A 19,467-nucleotide genomic window follows, 5' to 3' on the forward strand; every position below is an offset into this window, starting at 1 on the left:
CCAATCAGTGGGTTTTGCCATGACAAAACCCTGGGAGACATTGCTCAGGTCAAGTGATGGCAGAGGAGGAGGGGAGGAGGGTCAACACTGGACGCTGTGGAGAACGGTCTTCCACCTGAGAGACTGACCAGCATGGGGAAGGGCTTGGAGGGTGGGGTTTGGGGACAGACCTGGAACTTGCTTTTGGACATGTGGATTTGAAATGCTTATTAGACACAGATGCTGGGCAGCAGTCTGGGGGCTCAGTGTGATGGAGGCTGAGGGTCCCCACCTCGCACTGCAGCCGGGCTTTGCTGCAGGCTCTCATGAGGCCCAGGAGAGTCTGCAGCCCTCTGGGCCTCAGTTTCCTCACTGCCCGGGGCAGCTGGCCGCGTCTGAAGGGGGCTCTGAGGCATCAGCGTGACGCACACCTGCCAGCCCGAGGCCTCAGAAGCTAGTGCCGTGGGTGCACACCCCCTCCTGCTGGCCAGGGGTGGCCTGCCCCGCCTGCTGGGCTAGTCCCACTCTTGGAGGGCAGGGAGGCTGAAGTCCGGGGGGAGGAGCTGGCCCTTCCTGCCGTGGCGGGGACCGTGGCCAGGTGTCACCCTCTCTGGTCACTGGCAGGCAGGCGCCGCTGCCCCACCCCTAGCTCCCCAGGCCGCCGCGCTGGCCTCCCTCTCCGAGCCGGGGCTGCTCCCCACGCCTCAGGGGGCAGAAAGAGCCCCCAGCGCTGAGCTTGCTGTTGATGACGCCTCCAACCAGCCCTGGCCCACTCTCTTGCCCGGACCAGGGTTGGCCTCTGAGCCCTTCTGGCCACAAGTCTCCCCACTGGGCAGAGCAAACAGCAGCCATGAGTATTTTACTGCCATGAGGGCCCCGCCAAGGGCTTTACAAGGAGAGCCAACTCCCACCCCAGCACATCAGCTGAGCCTCACACCAGGGCAAAAGGGGCCCAGCCCAAACGACGCTGGCTTCTCTGCCAAACGCCTGGAGGTCGCCTTTGGATTCTCAGAAAATCCTTTGCAAGGAGGGCAACCGCTCAAGGGAAGTCCCCGGGGACAGGCCTGGATTGCAACGTCTGTGGCCCCCAGGCTCCGTGCTGCCCTCGTGTCAGGTTGGGTTCAGACTCACAGAACACTCCCCTCAGCCCATGTTAGAATGCACAGTCTCAGGCCCCACTGTGTCAGAACCCTGGGGTGGGTCCTCTTTGCCACTCAAGTTAAAGAACCACTGACTTGAGCAAACCCTTCACTTTTCACAGAGTGAAACAGACTCAGCAAGAAGGAACTCAACCGAGGAAATCAGGATTTCCAAGTCCAGCCCGGGTGTCACTACCCCTAGGAAGCCCCCCCGGGTTAATCGCTAGACTGCTGACCCACGAGGCCAGAAGTGGCTGACCACCTGCCTTCACGTCTTCCTGTCTGGCTGGAACCCGCCCCATGACCGTGCTCAGTAGCCTTTTGTGGGAGGAAATAAGGAAGGTGGGCTCCCTGGGTGCCTCAGCACTGGCAGCCGCTCTACTGTACCGTCACTGGGACCCGAGGGGACACGACCCCCAGCACTTCAGCTGAGGGCCATGCGCTGCAGGGTGACTTTCCTGAGGTTACACAGTTCCAGGCTCAAAAGCTGACCCGAGAGTGTAACCTTGGCCAGTTGGATATCCTGACCCCAAGCTTCTTGGTCATCAGAAATGGCATTTTCGGAGCCTCTGGCCTCTCCCACCGTGGAGAGAGCAGGCTGCTCTGGTCGGAAGGTGCTACGGGGGGAGCACACTGACACCCCACTAACTCACAGAGCCCCTACCAGGTCCTCCACAGGGCAAGGCCGCCTGCAGGGACACCTGCCCCAGGGCTAGCCAGTGGGGAGCCAGCCTGGGGACTCAGCCCCCCAACTCTGCAGCCCCCCGTGGGGGGACAGGTGAGCCTAGCAGGAAGCCAGGGGGCCGAGCTCTACACTGGGCACCGGCCCACAGCTCCCTAGGGAGCCTCAGACCGCACTCATTGTCCCCCTCGACAGGGGAGGGGCGTGCACTCAGGGTACAGTCACCTACCCCGGGGGTGGGGCCCCAGCCCATGTGTCCTGCACAGCCACTGGGCGGCACGTCCCTCATCATGCTGCTCCTCCCCCAGGGCTCCCCACCCGTGGAAGGTCTCAGTCCTCCAGAGACTGCATCCCGCCTACACCATGCCCGTGCACCACCCAGGAGGCCACGGGAAGGAAGGGGCAGCCACGTGAGGCCCATCCCTTCAGCCTGGGGCAGTGACCCCTCTAACAGCAGCTGGGCCAAGGACCCCACCTCTGAACTCCCCAGCTGCACAAGATCCTGCACCAGTCACTTTTAAATGACATAAACAGGCGTGTACATGACATGTAAATAAAGGCACAGAAAACATCTGGCCACCGTTGGCCACACTCTTTACAGACTTTACTGCAACGGAGCAGAAGAGGGAGGAGACTTTCGCTTTCTGTTCTACACATTTGTCATCTATTTGGTAACTTTTCTAAATGGCGCATCTATTTTGTCATCTTCTAAATAACTTTGTTTTTTAGTGCAAAGAAGCTGAGTTTTGAAATCAGCTCTTTTTATAAAGGCATAATAAAGAGGCTGCAGCCCCACGGCTGGGTCTGCAGACAGAAGCATGGCCACCATCTAGCGGGTCATAATGTGAGGACGGGCTTTGAGGTGGAGGCCCAAAACCCCCTCGGGGAATGGGCAGAGCCCCCAGGGGTTGTGCAGGACCACCCAGCCTCTCCCCTAACCTGGGACTCTGCCTGGAGCCAGGTCTCTCTGACCACGTCTCTCCCTGCTCCTCTGTACACTGAGCCCTGTGGATCCTGGGGACCCCCCCGCACAGAGGCCCTTCCTTTCCCACCCAGTCCCTAGCAGAGCCCACCCCTGCCAGGCCATGAGCACCTTGGGGAGGGTCTCCAGGCTCAGTGCCAAGTGGGAGGAGACAGGTTCCCCAAGTGGGTCTTCCTGGACAGGAATTTAGAGCCCCCTTGGGTTCAAATCCCAGCCCTGCAATGAGCCAGCTCCTTGTTCCTAGACAAGTCTAACCAACCTCGATTTCCTCAGCTGTCAAAGGGGGATGATGGCAGGACTACCCGTTAAGACCTCTGCTTGGCATCTCTGCTGGCCACCCCACCCCACTCTGTGGTCCCTTCTGCTCTTGCACATTGGGTCCTCCTCTCCTGTCCCAGCAAGAGCAGGGACTGAGGCTTCTGGCCACATACCTATGTGTCCATCACCCCCAACTGTACCCTTTCTCAAGGAAGGGCCACTCAGAGCAGAGCACACAGGAAATTTGGGCTCCTGTCTTGGGAGGGAACACATAGCAAGAGCAATCACAGTCAGAAATACAGTAGCTATTAGGAGGGGCTCCCGCTAGAGTAGGCCCGTGTGTCCCGGTCACTCGCAGCCTCTGCCCCATCCCGCCTGGGCGGGCACCTGTGCTCCGGGGAAGCCTCAGGAGCAGACACTGGTGGGTGACCCACATGCAGAGGTGGGGCTGAAGTCACAGCTGAGCCCCAGGGGCCATGCAACTAAGGAAGAAGAGCTGAAATCTCTCCTCGCGGCTGTGTGAAGCACAGATTTACACCCCTGTGACCGGCTTTGTAAACTCAGAGCTGCAGAACATCCGAACAGACAATGAGTGCTCCCACCACTGAGATGGGTCTAGTTTTAGCAGCGGTGGACTTTGTGGGCACATACACACAGGGGTTGGGCCAGGCCAGAGTCTGAGCTGCCCCCATAGCACCCACAGAGGGGTCAGATGCATGATTACTGCAGTCCTGGGACATGACTTCAGTGGATCTACGCTGGTGGCCTGGTGAAAACAATACCTGAGAGACACCAGGGCCAACTGCCAGCATATCCACAGTTAAGGTGGAGCTGAGAGCAGTGCCAACAACAGTGTAATCTGTGAGCCCGCACAACAGGTGAAAGGTGACACAACAGAGCACGCTCACAGGTGAACAGCTCCAGAGGAGGAATACTCAGGGGCCTCTCTCCCAGTGGGACTGCTCCAATCCTGCCTACCTTGCACCGCAGATCAGAAACAAAACAGATCTGGGGGCCTCTACAACAACAACCAGGGAGCAGACTCCACCCCTGACAGGGCGGTGACAACCACAGACCAAAGGGGAGGCCCCGCTCAATACCCAGTGCAGGCTCTGGTCACAACACCAGTCAAACCTCCTATAAAGGGGATAACGGCCAGCATACACTGAGGAAAGAGGTGGCAGACACCCATACTAAAAACAGCCCTTGCACTAAAAAATATTAAAATCACACAGGCTATATAGGGACGTAAAAATAGCCCTTCGAGACAGTCTGAGGGTCTGGCATTGGGAGGAAGAACCCCCAGAGCACTCAGCCCTGAAGGTCAGTGGGGCTTGAGAGCAGGAGCTCCACAGGGCTGGGGGAAACACTCTGGGAGGGTGCATACAAGAGTGCACTGGGACCCAGCACAAAGTAGTACCTCCATAGGAACCTGGGCTAGACCTACCTAGGGATCTTGGAGGGTCTCCTGGGGAGGCAGGGGTTGGCTGTAGATCACTGTGGGGGACAAGGACACTTGTGGGGGGAAGGATCAATATTCCTCAAGGAATACTGATCAGCGTGAGCTCTCCCGGAGGTCCCTCTGTTGGCAGCAAGACCTGGTCCCACCCAACAGCCTGCAGGATCCAGTGCTGGGATGCCTCAGGCCAAACAACCAGCACATAGGAACACAGCCCCACCCATCAGCAGACAGGCTGCCTAAAGTCCTACTGAGCTCACAGCCACCTCAAAACACACCCCTTGGCACAGCCCTGCCCACCAGAGGGACAAGACCCAGCTCCACCCACCAGAGGGCAGGCACCAGTCCCTCCCACCAGGAAGCCTGCATAAGCCCCTGGACCAGCCTCACCCACCAGGGGGCAGACACCAGAAGCAAGAGGAACTGTGATCCTGCAGCCTGTGGAAAGGAGACCGCAAACACAGAAAGTTAGACAAAATGAAACAACAGAGAAATATGATGCACATGAAGGAACAAGATAGAAAACCCAAAAGGACAACTAAATGAAGAAGAGACAGGCAATCTACCTGAAAAATAATTCAAAATAACGATAGTAAAAATGATCCAAAACCTTGGAAAAGGAATGGAGGAACAGACCAAGAAGATACAAGAAATGTTTAACAAAGAGAAGATTTAAAGAACAACAATAAACAAAAAGAGATAAACACCACAATAACTGAAGTGAAAAATACACAAGAAGGAATCAAAAGCAGAATAACGGAGGCAGAAGAACGGATAAGTGAGTTGGAAGACAGAGTGGTGGAAATCACTGCCATGGAAAAGAAAAAAGAATGAAAAGAAATCAGGACAGTCAGGGACTTCCCTCATGGTCCAGTGGTTAAGACTCCACGCTCCCAGTGCAGGGGCCTGGGTCCAATCCCTGGTCAGGGGACTACATTCCACATGCATGCCGCAACTAAGAGCCCACATGCTGCAACTAAAGATCTCACATGCCGCAACTAAAAAAGATACCGCATGCTGCAACTAAAGATCCCAAATGCTGCAACTGAAGATCCCACATGCAGGACTTCCCTGCTGGTGCAGTGGTTAAGAATACACCTGCCAATGCAGGGGACATGGGTTCGAGCCCTGGTCCAGGAAGATCCCACATGCCACGGAGCAACTAAGCCTGTGTGCCACAACTACTGAGCCTGTGCTCTAGAGCCCATGAGCCACAAATACTGAACCTGTGTGCCACAACTACTGAAGCCCATGCGCCTAGAGCCCGTGCTCCACAACTAGAGAAGCCACCACAATGAGAAGCCCACGTACCGCAACGAAGAGTAGCCCCTGCTTGCTGGAACTAGAGAAAGCCCACGTGCAGCAACGAAGACCCAACACAGCCAAATAAATAATTAATTTTTTTAAAAAGATCCCACATGCCACAACTAAAGATCCCACATGTCACAACTAAAAAATCCCACATGCCACAACTAAAGATCCCACATGCCGCAACTAAAGATCCTACATGCAGCAATGAAGATCCTACATGCCACAACTAAGACCTGGTGCAGCCAAATAAATAAATGAATGTTAGAAAAAGAAAAAAGAAATGATAACAGTCTCAGAGACCTCTGGGACAACATTAAACACACCAACATTTGCATTAGATGGATCCCAGAAGAAGAAGAGAAAGAGAAAGAGCCTGAGGAGATTTCAAACAGATTTCAAATAGAAATCTCTTCTATTTGAAGAGATTATACCCAAAAACTTCCCTAACACGGGAAAGGAAAGAAGTCACCCAAGCCCAGGGGGTGCAGAGAGTCCCATCCAGGATACAACCAAAGAGGAGGCCAAAACACATATTAATCAAACTGACAAAAATTAAATACAAAGAAAAAATATTAAAAGCAACAAGGGAAAAGCAACAAACAATATACAAGGGAATCCCCATAAGGTTATCAGTTGATTTTTCAGCAGAAACTCTGCAGGACAGAAGGGAATGGCACGATATATTTAAAGTGATGAAAGGGGAAAAACCTACAACCAAGAATACTCTATCCAGGAGGGCTCTCATTCAGATGCGACAGAACAATAGAAAGCTTTACAGATAAGCAAAATTTAAGAGAATTCGGTGCCACCAAACAGGTTTACGACAAATGCTAAAGGAAGTTCTCTAGGCAGGAAATGCAACCCAAAAAACTACAATAGAAACACACACAAAAAAGAAAGAGCAACCAAACACAGCACTAAAGATCGTCATCAAATCACAAGAGAAGAGATAAAAAGAGGAAGGGAAGAAAAAAAGACCTACAAAAACAAATCCAAAACAAGAAAATGGCAATAGGAACATACATATCGATAATCACCTTAAATGTAAATGGATTAAATGCTCCAATCAAAAAACACTGGGTGAATAGATACAAAAACAAGACCCATATATATGCTGTCTACAAGAGACCCACTTCAGACCTAGGGACACATACAGACTGAAGGTGAGGGGATGGATAAAGATATTCCACGCAACTGGAAATCAAAAGAAAACTGGAGTGTAAATACAATTATCAGACAAAATAGACTTTAAAATAAAGACTGTTACAAGGGACAAGGAAGGACACTACACAATGATCAAGGGATCAATCCAAGAAGAAGATATAACAGTTGTAAATATATATGCACCCAACATAGGAGCACCTCAATACAAAAGGCAAATGCTAACAGCCACAAAAGGGGAAATCAACAGTAACACAGTAATAGTGGGGGACGTTCACACCCCACTTACACCAATGGACAGATCATCCAAACAGAAAATAATAAGGAAATATAAGCCTTAAATGACATATTAGACCAGACGGATTGAATTGATATTTATAGGGCGTTCCATCCAAAAGCAGCAGAATAAACTTCCTTCTCAAGTGCACATGGAACATCCTCCAGGATAGATTACATCTTGGGCCACAAATCAAGCCTTGGTAAATCTAAGAAAACTGAAATCATATCAAGTATATTTTCTGACCACAACACTATGAGATTAGAAATAAATTACAGGGAAAAAACAAACATATGGAGGCTAAACAATATGTTACTGAACAACCAATGGATCACTGAAGAAATCAAAGAGAAAATCAAATAATACCTAGAGACAAATGACAACAAAAACACAATGATCCAAAACCTATGGGACACGCCAAAAGCAGTTCTAACAGGGAAGTTTATAGCAATACAATCTTACCTCAGGAAACAAGAAACATCTCAAATAAACAACCTAACCTTACACCTAAAGCAACTAGAGAAAGAAGAACAAGCAAAACCCAAAGTTAGTAGAAGGAAAGAAATCATAAAGATCAGAGTAGAAATAAATGAATAGAGATGAAGAAAACAACAGAAAATATCAATGAAACTAAAAGCTGGTTCTGTGAAAAGATAAACAAATGGATAAACCTTTAGCCAGACTCATCAAGAAAAAAAGGGAGAGGGCTCAAATCAATAAAATTAGAAATGAAAAAGAGAAGTTACAACAGAAATACAAAGGATCACAAGAGACTACTATGAGCAACTCTATGCCAATAAAATGGACAACCTAGAAAATATGGACAAATTTTTAGAAAGGTACAACCTTCCAAGACCGAACCAGGAAGAAATAGAAAATATGAACAGACCAATCACAAGTACTAAAATTGAAAAAGTGATTTAAAAACTTACATCAAACAAAGTCCAGGACCAGATGGCTTCACAGGTGAATTCTATCAAACATTTACAGAAGAGTTAACACCTATCCTTCTGAAACTCTTCCAAAAAACTGCAGAGGAAGGAACACTCCCATGCTCATTCTACAAGGCTACTATCACCCTGATACCAAAACCAGACAAAGATAGCACAAGAAAAGAAAATTACAGGCCAATGTCACTGATGAACATAGAAGCAAAAATCCTCAACAAAATACTAGCAAACAGAATCCAACAACACATTAAAAGGATCATACACTATGATCAAGTGGGATTTATCCCAGGGATGCAAGAATTCTTCAATATATGCAAATCAATCAATGTGATACACCATATTAACAAATTGAAGGATAAAAACCACATGATCATCTCAATAGATGCAGAGAAAGCTTTTGACAAAACTCAACCCCCATTTATCATAAAAGCTCTCCAGAAAGTGTATATAGAGGGAAACTACCTCAACATAATAAAAGCCATATATGACAAACCCACAGCTAACATCATTCTCAACAGTGAAAAACTGAAAGCATCTCCTCTAAGATCAGGAAAAAAAACAAGGATGTCCACTCCCACCACTTTTATTCAACATAGTTTTGGAAGTTCTAGCCATGGCAATCAGAGAAGAAAAAGAAATAAAAGGAATCCAAATTGGAAAAGAAGTAAAACTGTCACTGTTTGCAGATGACATGATACTATACATAGAAAATCCTAAAGACGCTACCAGAAAACTACTAGAGCTCATCAATGAACTTGGTAAAGTTGCAGGATGCAAAATTGATACACAGAAATCTCTTGCATTCCTATACACTAACAATGAAAGATCAGAAAGAGATATTAAGGAAACACTCCCATTTACCATCACATCAAAAAGAATAAAATATCTAGGAATAAACCTACCTAAGGAGGCAAAAGACCTGTACTCAGAAAACTATAAGACGCTCATGAAAGAAATCAAAGATGACAAACAGATGGAGAGAGATATATACCATGTTCTTGGATTGGAAGAATCAATATTGTGAAAATGACTATACTACCAAAAACAATTTACAGATGCAATACAATCCCTATCAAATTACCAATGGCATTTTTCACAGAATTAGAACAAAAAATTTCACAATTTGTATGGAAACACAAAAGACCCTGAATAGCCAAAGCAATCCTGAGAAAGAAAAACGGAGCTGGACGAATTAGGCTCCCTGACTTCCAACTATACTACAAAGCTACAGTAATCAAAACAGAAATACAGATCAATGGAACAGGATAGAAAGTCCAGAGATAAACCCACACACCTATGGTCAACTAATCTATGACAAAGGAGGCAAAAATATACAATGGAGAAAAGACAGTCTCTTCAGTAAGTGGTGCTGGGAGAACTGGATAGTACATGTAAACAAATGAAATTATAACATTCTCTAACACAAAACACAAAACACAAAAACAATCTCAAAATGGATTAAACACCTAAACGTAAGACTCTCTGACATAAATCGCAGCAAGATCTTTTTGGATCCACCTCCTAGAGTAATGAAAATAAAAACAAAAATAAATAAATGGGACCTAATTAAACTTAAAAGCCTTTGCACAGCAAAGGAAACCATAAACAAAATGAAAAGACAACCCACAGAATGGGAGAAAATATCTGCAAACAAAGCAACCAACAAGGGATTAATCTCCAAAGTATACAAACAGCTCATGCAGCTCAATATCAAACAACCCAATCAAAAAATGGGTGGAAGATCTAAATAGACATTTCTCCAAAGAAGACATACAGAGGGCCAAAAAGCACATGAAAAGATGCTCAATATCAGTAATTATTAGAGAAATAGAGATCAAAACAACAATGAAGTATCACTTCTCACTGGTCAGAATAGCCATCATAAAAAATCTACAAACAATAAATGCTTGATAGGGTGTGAAGAAAAGGGAACCCTCCTGCACTGTTGGTGGGAACGTAAATTGGTACAGCCACTATGGAGATTCCTTTAAAAACTAAATGTAGAACTACCATATGATCTAGCAATCTCACTCCTGGGCATATACCTGGAGAAAACCATAATTCAAAAAGATACATGTACGCCAATGTTCATTGCAGCACTACTTACAAGAGCCAAGACATGGAAGCAACCTAAATGTCCATCAACAGAGGAGTGGATAAAGAATATATGGTACATATACACAATGGAATATTACTCAGCCATAAAAAAGAACAAAATAATGCCATTTGCAGCAACATGGATGGACCTAGAGATTGGCATACTGAGTGAAGTCAGCCAGAGAAAGACAAATATATTGCTAACATGTGGAATCTTAAAAAATGGTACAAATGAACTTACTTACAAAACAGAAATCGAGTCACAGATGTAGAAAACAAACTTATGGTTATCGGTGGGGGATGGGGGAGGATAAACTGGGAGACTGGGATTGACACATACAGACTGCTATATATAAAATAGATAACTGGGCTTCCCTGGTGGCGCAGTGGTTGAGAGTCTGCCTGCCGATGCAGGGGACACGGGTTCGTGCCCCGGTCCAGGAAGATCCCATATGCCACGGAGCGGCTGGGCCCGTGAGCCATGGCCGCTGAGCCTGCGCGTCTGGAGCCTGTGCTCCGCAATGGGAGAGGCCACAACAGTGAGAGGCCCGCGTACCGCAAAAAAAAAAAAGATAACCAACAAGGACCTGCTGTGTAGCACAGGGAACTCTACTCAATACTCTCTAATAACCTATATGGGAAAAGAATCTGAAGAAGAGTGCATATATGTATATGTACAACTGATTCACTTTGCTGTACACCTGAAACTAACACAACATGGTAAATCAACTATACTCCAATAAAAATTGTTTTAAAAAATGAAATACAGGAGCTAAGACTCTTAAGTACTTCACGTGCCAGCAGTGACAGTAATGCTAGAGCTGAATCATCTCATTAATCCTCACAATAACCCCACGAGAGAAACCGTTACTCTCTGCACGCTGCAGATGACAAGGCACAGAGAGGCCAAGTAACTGCCCCAGGTCACAAAGCAGATAATCAGAGGAAGGGGACGCAATGAGGGCTTCAGAGCTGCCACTGACAAGTTTTACGATAAACCTTCAGTAGGTGACGATGATGAAGGCTTGGAGACGTTGGAAGAAGACACAGAAGAAAGTTCAAGAACGCGGAGATTGCAGCAGGGCCAGGATGGAAGCAAAGGCAGTCAGGCAGGCCTGAGTTTGACCCTGGCTCAGCTACTTGTGGCTTTATCAGGATCCTCAACCTCTTGGAGCCATAATTTCCTCATCTGTAAAATGGGCCCAGGGAGCACTACTTCAGAGATTTGCTGGGAGGAATGAATGCGCTCACTTGGGTAAAGCACTGCACACTAGACATGGTAGCACCTTCCAACTGAGATGCTGACTCCCACAGGTGTGCCTGCTCAGAGCCCCACACAGGCCATTCCAGACACACAGGCCCCCAAGGTTCCTAGGGAGCCAGAGCCTGCGGGGACGCCCTAAAGCAAATGCAGTGCATCAGCATCACCAGGAACTTGTCGGCAGCGCCAGCGCACCTTCCCCCGAGTCAGAACTCAGCCTGCTCTGGAGTTTCAGATCCTCTCCTATATAGAGCTTCGCTGCTCCTCCTGTGGCCCAACCAGCAGTACCATCACCTGGTCAATCACTGAAATGCAGGACCTCGAGTCCGAGCCCATGCCTGCTGGGTCACGTCCTCACCTTCCCTGGACGTGCTTATCCCTTGGAGAGTTTCATCCTCCAGGTGACGAGAGCAGCTTCACCTAGGTCAGTGCCTCTGGCTGTGGCTGCACAACAGAATCACCTGGGGAGTTTAAAAATCCACTGTGCCCAACTCCCACCACCACAATTCTAACTGGCTGGGGGTACAGCTTGGGCACTGGCGTTTTCCACGGCTTTCCAGGTGAAAATGGGAGCAGGAAGCACAGGGAGCCTCTCTCCTGCCTCGGCTGCTCCTGGCTGCAACCAGACCCACTTTGAGGCTGCAGACTCAGACATCGGTGGACAGCTCTGGAAGCCTCCAGAAGCCAGTCCGAGAGAGGGGGAAGATGGGGCTGGGATGAGCCCAAGGATGGAGCCCCCAAGGACCCGCACTTCTGCCCCAAGTCAGCTGGCGCTGGTCTGGACAAGGCAGAAGCCCTTTACGGGGCAGTGGGGGACGGACTTGCACCCAGCCTGCCTCCTCTGAATCCTTACAGCTGCGCCTCTGTTCCCACAGGAGGAAGGCCAGCACCTTCTAATTATAGATGCAGTCGACTCACAGCCGGGCGGGTGAAAGTGATTCACCGGCTCCTAGAAGCCAGGCCCTGCGAGTTTTCCACCTTTCCCACCTCACGCGCAGGCCCCGGTGGGCGTGAGGGCATCCCAGGCGCAGAGAGGAAAGGAGCGCTCCTGCCAGCTCGGGAGAGAGCTGGCTCTGAATTCAGTGTCAGCGCTTGCCCGTGTCTTCCCTGGGTTTACTTGGCTCTCTGGGGGCACCATGGAGGAAGAGGGTCCTCCCTGCATGTGGGCCCAGGGTCCCCATGACCAAACCTCAAAGGGTGCCGGGGTGCCAGGCGAGAAGGCTACAGCCACTGCCCCCGCACAGGCAGAGTGGCACGGTGGCGGTCAGGGGGTGGGCAGGGAAGACTGGCCGGGCAAAGGCTGAGCCTGAGGGACCCTTTGCTGCCTGTCTGGATGAGCCGCCACCAGCGGTGTCCAGCGGGCTGGCCGTGGGTCAGGCGGGCCAGGTGGGCGAAGCAAGGAGGCGTACGAGTTTCTTGTGGCGGCACTGTTGCCCTCTCCCTCTTGCCGCCCCTCCCGGGGCTCCCGCCACCACTCTGCCTGACACAGGCTGTCCCGGCACCCCTAGGCTCGGCCGAGGCACTCCATCCGACTAACTCCTGCTGCCGCCCTGAGCGTGATACGGCTGCAGCTACCCCTACACCACGGTCCAGCCCAGCCTCCCGCCTCCTGAAACTCCATTCCTGCAGCGCTCCCTGTCTGCACCCTCACCCGTGACCCTCACGTGCACACCTGCCGAGTCCTTTCCTGTGGTTTCAGGCCTGGGTCTGGGACCTGGCGACAGAGTCCAGGCTGGAGTCAGGAGACACTGTCTCGACGACGATGGGGAAGCCTCTGAGCTGCTCTGAGCCTCCATTTCCTCCGCTGTGAAGTGGGCGTAGAGGTTCTTGCCCCTCCTCCCTCGCAGGGTTGCGATGAGGGTTCGATGAGAAAACATGCCCCTGGGAGCGGGAGCAGTGCTGTTCTGTACCACCCGCCTCTGTGCCTTGCATCGATGGCACCCTAGTGGCCCAGCACGGGCTGCCGCCACTTCTGACCCACGGCCTCTGACCTAGGGCCTCACAGCCATCCGCAGGCCACTGGCCTCCTGCGCGGGCTGTGGGTTCTGCTCAGGTGCGAGACCCTGTGGCTCCACCCCAGCCCGTGCGTGCGTGCGCTTGCGTACAACCCAGGCGTCCGGGGGGCGGGGGTGGGGGAGGTCGGGTAACACCCTGGGGCAAACTCGGATTAATGAGGCACAAAAGCTTCCCATCCCCACTATCTACTTGCTCTCCCTCCCTCCCTCCTGCTTCCCCGGGACCAGCTCCCGCGTAAAGTGGTGGCACGTTAGCTTTGCCTCGATCTCTAGGGAGGCTGGGCTCAGAGAAGGGCAGCTATTCTTCTTGCTTCCACAGCCCCTCCCATGTCGAGATGAGGCACAGCTGAAGGCTCCCGAGTGCCCAGAGGGCCAGAGCTTAGGAGCCCCCACACCCAGTCCCTGGCCCAGGCCTTCTCCAGCTGTTGGTTTGGGGCAAGTGACTCCATCCCTATGAGCCCCAGCTGTTTGTCAAACAAGACACTGGTCCCCAGACTTCCCGGCCTGGGTGTGGGGATACAGGAGGGGAGAAGGCAAGGAGGGTGGCTTCAGAACAAGTGCTCACACACCCGGCGTGTCGTAGTTCCGAAAGTAAACAGCGTCCTCTGGGTTCCGCTCAGCCCGGCCAAGGCCTGCATGAACATGGGATTCCTTCCTGCGGGTACAGCCCAGAGCTCTGCGTCCACACAACTCAGGCTGGAGGCCCCGTTGAGGCACTCGGTGAAAACCTTTAGCTTCTGAGTACGTGCAGCTGCCCTGCACACACAGCGCACACAGACACACAGACACATGCGCACACCTTCTAAGGAACACACCACTCCAAAGCATCAAGGACATGGAAGCTGCTGGACTGAGGGCCCAGGAGGAGAGGGAAGCACAGTGGGGAAGTAAGAGGAGATCTTAGGCAGCCCCACTGCTGTGAGAGATGCCGGCAAAGATGGGAAAAGAGGGTTTTTAGGAACTTGCCACAGAAGATTATGAATGAAATTTCCTTCTGCAGCCTCTTCAAGAGACTCGGCCACGCCACACAGCTTGTGGGATCTTAGTTCCCCATCAGGGATCGAACCCGCACCCCCTGCAGTGGAAGCGCGGAGTCTTAACCACTGGACCGCAAGGGAAGTCCCTCTTCAAGAGACTTTGGCTAGAGATCTGGGTGCCGCTCACTGCTGCAGTGCTTTCTAATGTGGCCCTAGCGAAGGGGAGCCTGCAGGCAGCAAAATCGGGAGGAGAGTATCTGTTCCTGGCTACACGCGTGCAAAAGCCGGACACCCGCCGGGAGGGGCGGCCACACACACAGGCATGTGTGTACGGCTTTTGTGACCCGGGGCACAGTCCTTCCGCTCACAAACTCCAGCTGTGCCCAAGATGGCCTTCAGAGACCCTGCACTCCACTCTCATCACACAGGAGCCCCCTGGACCCCTGGGAGCCGCAGCTGTGACAGTGGCCCAGATGGTGCTGAGCCAGGGCTGCTGGACTCACTACGACAGCCAGAGCCCACCGTGTGCACCCGGATACATCCATGGCTACACCGTCATGTACCTTCATGTCCTCCACTCACACACTCGTCCAGGCCTGGGTATAGGCCTTTCCCAAGTGCTTTTCCTGCTTCCTCTACTGAGAGGCTCAACAAGCCCTGGGGAGGCCTGACACTGCCCAATGGTCTCATAAAAGGTTCCCACAGCGGAGGCTGTCACAAACAATTTACTTAAACATACTTGGGTAAGGAATGCACGTGACACTGACTCGAGACAAACATCTAATTACTGCAGCATCTGTGTGCAGGGTTGTCCGTGCTCACAACTGTCCGGGGCAGCGCTGCACAGCTTCCTGGAGGTGTTCCCATGCCCAGGGGCTGCTCCTACCTCATCTCTTGCCTCCTGGCCCTTGAGGGGGAAGGTCCCTGCCCAGAAGCAGGGCCCGGGGGCCTCCGGTTCAATGCCCCAGCTCTGGGCAGGAAGGCGGGCTGGGAGGGGATGGCAGGAAGGGACTTGGGGCTACAGGTGAGGCAGGGACCTCATCGTTCAGGAGCCACTTGGGAGGGACCCCACCCGTGGGCTCTCCGGGGTCCGCAGGCCTCCTGGCCTCTGATGCCCAGCTACCTGCTCCCAACACCACCTCTGCCCTCGGGGCACATCCTGTGAAAGGGGTGGCAGTGCTCAACGAGCATTCACTGCACCCCCCCCGCCAGGGCAGCCTCAGACACAGCCAGCTCGGCCCCAGCTGAGAATGGGGACAGCAGCCCAGGGAGGGGACAGCCTGCTACACAGCTGGACGGGAGCAGTGTCAGGCCCTCCACTCAACTCTGAAAGGGAGGAGCTGTCTGGGGCAGGTTCCCAGGGCACAGTCAGAATTCAGGATCCCTTCCAATCTTGGAGTCTGCAATTCCGGAAATTTCTAAGAAATGGAGAAGCAGGGAGAAGCTTTCTTTGACTAACCTTTGGTACTTTCAATGTTTATCATCAGGAGTTGGGAGCCCAGCCATGTGCTGGGCTTTACATATCTCATCTCAACGCAATCCCTCCAACCTACAGGGGGCGGTGTGGAGATGCCCACTTCTTAGATGAGGATGCCAAGTGCCCATGACTTGCACTAGGCTGCTTAGGCAGGCAGTGGTGAGTAGGTCTGTCCAGGCCTGCCTGCCCCACTGCCCTGCTCCTTCTGCGGACTGTCATCTCTCCTCATCACTGTGCCTGGCCGGGGTATAACCTTCCGAGCATCAGATGAAGGCTGAGGCCCTCGCCCTGGGCACATGGATAAGTGTCCATTCCCACGGCATTCTGCATATGATTTCAGGGATTGACGGGCTCCCAGAAGCTCATCCATGGATGCCAAGTTAAGCATCCCAGCTTCCTGGAAAACTGGGACAAAAATGGCCCTGAGGGCCCATCTTGCATGAGCCCCCAGGGATCTGCTGGGAGGTGGAGGAGGGGCAGGAGTCAGCCCCCTGCCTCTGCCAGGCTTTGCAAGTGGTGCTTCTTTCGGAGGCAGCACATGGACTTCTATTTTTTAACCTACTCAACAAAATGGAGACTATTTTTAGCTCAGCAAGCTGCAGGGCATCACAATTAGCAACTGAAAATTACACATCTTGCCAGTCTCCCCTCTGTTGGCTGGAGGAGAGAGAGAGAAAGTGCTCCTGGGGGGAGCTGGGTGCCAGCCCTGGCCCACACCCTGGTGGGCCACTTAACCAGGAGGGCAGCCTTTGGCCGAGATTTCAGAATGAGTGCATTCAAGGGGCTGTCTCTGGTTTCATCCCAGTTCCAGAAAAATCCAGAGCTGGTGGGAGCCAGGCAGGAGCCCCATCAGCTCTCAGAGGCCACAGTTAGGGAGAGACCCATGCTGGCTGCTTGAACCAGGGCCAGCAACACTGGAACCCAGCTCGGCTGCGGACCTCGGGCAGCTGAGGCCAGGCCTCCTGTCCCATCTGCACAATGAACCCAACCACCCTTCTAGGGCTAACTGTCTGGTTCTCTGATGTCATTTGCACTGGGGTGGGGTAGGAGGTGGGGTGTTCCACAGAGCCCTTGCTCTTCAACCGACAGACTGACCAATCATTCATTCATTCATTCATTCACAAATGGCACCAAGGACCTGCCTACACACTGGAGATCTGCCAATGAAGGAAACAGGGTCTCTGTCCCCACTGAGACCCCCGGCGCAGGCTGTGGCTGTCAGGCGTGATGACCACACAGATGAGGATGTGATATTAGGGGTTAGAAGGAGAGCAGTGCTCTGGAAGAGGAGAAGAGGGTCGGGAGAGCAGCTGCCAGCCTGAACCCAGACACTCCTAAGGCAGAAAGCTCCCTCCTGGGGGCCCTTCTTCCCCTCCCCAAACCCCAGCTTTCAGAGTTTCCTAACTTTGAGCTGAAATGTGTGTCTCTTAAGCTCCAGAAGCCCTGGTCCTATCTGCTGGGACCACATGCTGAAGATCTGGCTGCACACGGGCTGGGCGAGGCCCGGCCACCCCATGAGCTGGGACCCAGAGCCCTCTCTGTAAAATGGCACCTGCAGCAGCAACTTCACAGGCAACAGTGAGCATGGCCGGAGGCCACCGTGCTCCAGACACGCTTAGTACCTGCTGGTTTCGGTGGAGTCAGAACTGCAGGACACTGACAGGCACTTGGGATACCTGTCCTCCAGGTTACCCACTGCCTTCCTAGACACAGTTATGGCAGATGGTACTGCCCCTCTCCTGATCCCGCCTCTGAGGCCCTCTCCCCTCTCCGCAGCCTGGGCAGCCACGGGGCCCTGGTGCGGCCAGGAAGAAAGTGGGGAGAAGCTGCCTCCTCTGTCCAACCATACAGATCCACTGGCCCGGCTGCACTGCCCTGTCCTGGCAGGTGGTGATCAGAACTGGCTCTGGGGACTTCCCTGGCAGTCCGGTGGTTAGGACTCTGCTTTCACTGCCGAGGGCGCAGGCTCGATCCCTGGCTGGGGAACTAAGATCCCGCAAGTCTTGCAGCGCGGCCAAAAGTTTTCTAAAAATTTTTTTAAATAGAAGAACTGGCTCTGCCTTAGAGGTGGCTGCTCTGCCCCGGGTGGGGAGTGGTAGGGGTGACATGTCCTCTTTAGTCCTCACCCCTGTACTCCTGTGGCCTTGCCAGCAGGGAAGAAGTCCTCCTGAGGGCACGGCCGGCCCCATCCTTGCAGGCGGGGCCGCGGGAGCACCCTGCAGCTCCCATCCTCCCAGCCTGATGGGCCTCGGGGGCAGGAGGGCGAGGGGTGACGTTTTTCACATAAACCAAGCTTCAAGAAACCGTACTCGCAAGTGCCGGGAGGAAGAGCCACATTTACCTTCGTGTACCCTTGGGGCCACCAGGGCAGGCCCGGCCCCAGTGGAGGGCTGCAGGCTGGGCTCCAGCCAGGAGGTGGCTGGCATGGGAGTCAGAGCCACGCAGCACTTCGGCGCCTTCTCCACAAAGGCCCGGCCTCCAAGAGATGCTAAACAATTAAAGCTTAGTTACAGATGCATGATTCATTTTTTTTTTCCTTCTGAATTCCTTCCTATTACCAAATCCTATTTGAATTGACTACAGGAATCTTGCCATCTCCTCCTCACACTCCTAAATACAGATTCTGCCGCGTTGGGGTTTTCTCCTCCTTCTGTTCTGCCTTTCTGTCCAGTCAGCTTCTTCTGGTGGCTGCTCAAGGGACAACATGTCATTGTCCACCAATAACCATCCCATTATTGAGCCTTGAGAGGCCCGAGGAGGAGCAGGTAGGATTTCAGAGAATCCCTGCCCTCTCCCCACAGGGCGGGCTGCTGGCAAGCCGGCCTCCCACTCAGGGCCCTTAGGGCAGGGCGAGGGTGCCCAGGGCCTCCCCTTCCACCACCCCCCACCCTCCCACCCCACCCCCGGCCTCAGATTCCAAAGGGGTCACCCTGCGCTCCTGCACGCGGCCGGGTGACGCTCAGACTCCGTGTGGAAACTGACATAACCTTGGGAGGCACTCCTGTCATTTCTGGGGGTTCCGGCAAGGTGCCATGGAGGAGGGCGGGCTGGAAGGCAGGGCGCAGACCCCCACCTCAACTGGAACGGCACCTCTGGGATCCCCTTCCTGTATGGGGCATCCACTTAAGGCTGCTGCTCAGAGCTTCCCCTGACAAGAACCCCAGGTTCCAGGCGGCAGCATCTGACCCAGGCTCCCCCTGCTCCGGCCACAGGAGCCAGGCAGGACCCCAAGGAGCGGCAGGGCGTGGCTGTGAACGAGCAGGATAACAGGGGACTGTGTCAGAGGTCAGGGTCCTTCGGAGGCAGGGAGGCTGGGCCCCTAGGGAGAGAGGGGGGCGGGGTCCGAGCCACGCTCAAGCCTTTCCAGGAGTGAGTAGCAGCCTCTACTCCACCCACCAGGCTGCGTCGGGGGGGGGGGGGTGCCAGGGTACAGAAAAAAGAA

At 52.6% G+C, this 19,467-nt stretch overlaps 1 protein-coding gene across 2 annotated transcripts in view; it reads right to left on the bottom strand.

Moving 5' to 3' along the window:
* RASGEF1A (RasGEF domain family member 1A) overlaps positions 1-19,467 on the bottom strand; it is a 40,167-nt gene that overhangs the window by 12,573 nt on the left and 8,127 nt on the right. The window lies entirely within an intron of this gene.

The sequence above is a fragment of the Delphinapterus leucas genome, chromosome 16, assembly GCF_059928025.1.
Source record: "Delphinapterus leucas isolate spDelLeu-1000000601 "Yukka" chromosome 16, BTC_Dleu_Yukka2, whole genome shotgun sequence".
NCBI lineage: Eukaryota > Metazoa > Chordata > Mammalia > Artiodactyla > Monodontidae > Delphinapterus > Delphinapterus leucas.